This window comes from Eriocheir sinensis, unplaced genomic scaffold, assembly GCF_024679095.1.
Source record: "Eriocheir sinensis breed Jianghai 21 unplaced genomic scaffold, ASM2467909v1 Scaffold859, whole genome shotgun sequence".
NCBI classification, from domain to species: domain Eukaryota; kingdom Metazoa; phylum Arthropoda; class Malacostraca; order Decapoda; family Varunidae; genus Eriocheir; species Eriocheir sinensis.
In genome coordinates, this window is record NW_026112229.1 from 11,613 (window position 1) to 15,000 (window position 3,388).

Genomic DNA, 3,388 nt, shown 5'->3' on the forward strand with positions numbered 1-3,388 from the left:
ACCTCTCCCATTAAAATAATCCCACGGAACAAAGTAAGCTGACCTCAAAAGTATCCAATCCCCCAGCAGAAGGTAACTCTACTTCCCATAAATGTTGGAAAGCCCTCTAAGACCCAGGCAGTTTACATAATAGTCCAAACATGACAATTGAACTATTAGACTAGAAGAAAACAGATGAATATCTCTTCACCACGTTTTGATTTGTGTCTGGTGGCGGTTAAACGGATGAGGAGGCGGAGGAAGAGGAGGAGGAGGAGGAGATGGAAGGGGGGGTAGGAGGAGGAGGAGATAGTGGTGGTGGCTGTGTGGGAGGGGGCAGAAAGTGATATGGACGCAAGGGAGTAAAAAGGGAGAGGATGAGAAGGATATGGGATTTACATACATTTTCATATACCCCGAGGCAGCAGAAAATTCATCCTGTTCCTAAGACAGTAAAAGTAAACGTGGAAGGAGGAGGAGGAGAAGGAGGAGAGGAGGAGGAGGAGGAGGAGGAGGAGGAGAGGAGGAGGAGGAGAAGGAGGAGAGGAGGAGGAGAAGGAGGAGGAGGAGGAGCACACACTTTCAGGAAATAGGAAGAGAGAGAGAGAGAGAGAGAGAGAGAGAGAGAGAGAGAGAGAGCGAGAGAGAGAGAGAGAGAGGCAAAGAGAGACAGCTAGACATGGCAACAGAGAAAATAGCAAAAGACAGACAGACCTGTGTGTGTGTGTGTGTGTGTGTGTGTGTGTGTGTGTGTGTGTGTGTGTGTGTGTGTGTGTGTGTGTGTGTGTGTCTGTGTGTGTGTGAGAGAGAGAGAGAGAGAGACTGATAAGATTAAGTAGACGGAACGGAGCGATAAGATTAGTCTCAGGTGCTGGGGCTCAGAAAGGCAGCGCTAATTAAAGGAAACTAATTAAACACGCACCAAGCAATTAGCGTCAAAATCAAAGACGATGCGGTGGAAAAAAATTTAAGTTTCCCTCAACATTTTATTTCCTTGACTGCTTCTACGCGAGCAGACTCCTCTGCTCTTCCCTGCTTGTTCCTCTCCTACTGATTTGAATTGCGTTTCCCTTCACTTTTTGTTCGGTTCATTTTAACTACGCGATCTTACGACTCTTCTTCTATTCCCTGCTTCTCTCTCTCCTACTTATCAAAATCTCGTTTTCCTTCACTTTATTTTGCTTCATTTCTACTGCACAATTTTAAGACTCTTCTTCCCCTACTGATTTAAATTTCGTTTCCTTTAATTTTTTTTTTGCTTCACTTCCACTACACGATCTTACGACTCCACTCTACCCTGTTTCTTCCTCTCCTACTGATCTGAATTTCGTTTCCCTTACACTTTTTTATTTGCTTCACTTTTATACACGATCTTACGACTCTTCTTTCCCAGGGTTCTTCCTCCCTTACTGGTCTAAATCTCGAATCCCTCACTTTTTTTCCTTCACTCCAACTACAAGATCTTACGACTATTCTTTTCCAGGCTTCTTCCTCCCCTGCTGACCTAAATTTCAATGACAGTAATAGTTGCTTCTCATTCCTCATACTTCAAGAGCATCTCAGCACATCTTCCCTTCCTTTCTCTTTACATATTTTTTTTTCCTTCACTTCTATTACACAATCTTACAACTCTCCTCTTGCAGACTTTTTCCTCTCCCCCTGATCTATATTTCAATAACAATAATAGCTACTTCTCCTTCGCTATACCTCAAAAGCATCGCAGCACATATTTTACGTTCTCTTTACACGTTTTCGTCCCTTCACTTCTAGCATACAAACTTACGACTGTTCTTGGCTTCTTCATCTCCTACTGACTTAAATTTCAATAACAATAATAGTTACTTCTCCTTCGCTATACCTCAAAAGCATCGCACCACATCTTCTCATAATTTCTCTTTGCATATATTTTTCCTTCACTTCTACCACACAAACTTACGACCCGACCCTCCTTGGCTTTTTTCTCTCATACTGACTTAAATTTCAATAACAATAATAGTTACTTCTCCTTCGCTATACCTCAAAAGCATCGCAGCACATATTCTCTTCCTTTCCCTTTGCATATTCTAAACGTATACAATTTTTTAAGTCCTTTGAACTCTAAAACCTGCTACATTTCAACAGTCCAAACGCACAGCCACACCTACACAGTACACACCCACACACACTCCCACTCGCACACACGCACACAAAGAGCTCGTCCTTTCGTACCCTTTCCAATCATTTTTCTTAAGTCCGCTAGATTGTAGGATGCCGCTTGTGGGCACAGAATACTTACAACCCAAAGTACACCGCCAGAGGCACTTCTGTTGCATAATTTCGACGGTAAAAGAACGGGAAGGAGAAGAAAACGAGGGCGGGAGAATATGGTTATGAGAGTAGAGGGGGAAGGGACGGGAAGGGAAGGGCAATCATGAGAGAGGAAGAAGTTATGAGAGGGAGAAAGAAGGGAGATAAAACAGAGGATACGGGAAGGAAGTGATGAGGGAAAGCGTATGGTTATGAGGGGAGGGGAGAAACAGAGGGGAAAAAAAGGAAAACAAGAAGACGAGAATAAAACAAAGGGGAAAATCATGGTTGTGAAAGGATGAATAGGAAGGGGAGATAATGAGAGGAGGAGGAGGAGGAGGAGGAGGAAAAGAAACGAGGATGAGAAAATATGATTATGAAGGGGAGAGAGAAGGAAGGGGGAAGAGGGGAAGGGACGGGAAGAGATGAGAACAAAAATATGATGAGAAGCAGAAACGAGGAGGGAGAGAAAGAAGCAGAGAAGGGACGAGATAAACAAAGAAGAGACGGGGAGAAAAGAGAAGAGGAGAAGGAAGGAGTGGAGGAGGAGGAGGAGGAGGAGGAGGAGGAGGGGGAAGTGGTCAAGCTATTATGTGAGGAAATATGAAACAGCAAAAAAAATGCGGATGATGGGAGGTGACGATGTCGTGTGGTGTGTTTTTCTCTGTGTGTGTGTGTGTGTGTGTGTGTGTGTGTGTGTGTGTGTGCGTGTGTGTGTGTGTGTGTGTGTGTGTGGTGATGCGATAATGAGTAGAGCAGTGTGTTTGTACGAGAGAAAGAAAGTTATGAGAGGAAAGAAGAAGGAAATAAAACAGAGGATGGGGGAGGGAGGTTATGAGGGAGAGCGTATGGAGTTGTGACAGGAGAGAAGCAGAGGGAGTAAACAAGAAACGAGGAAGAAAAGGTAAAACAAGAAGACAGGAAAGGAAAATCATTCTGAAGACAGGAGAAAAGGAAAAGCAAACAAGAAGACAGGAAGAACAAGGGGGGAGAAAGCAGGGTTGTAAGGATGAATAGAGGAGGAAGGGGAATGAGAAGAGGAGGAGGAGGAGGAGGGAAGAGGGAGGAGGAGGAAAAGAAACGAGGATGAAAAGTATGAGGTTATGGAGGCAGAGAGAAGGCA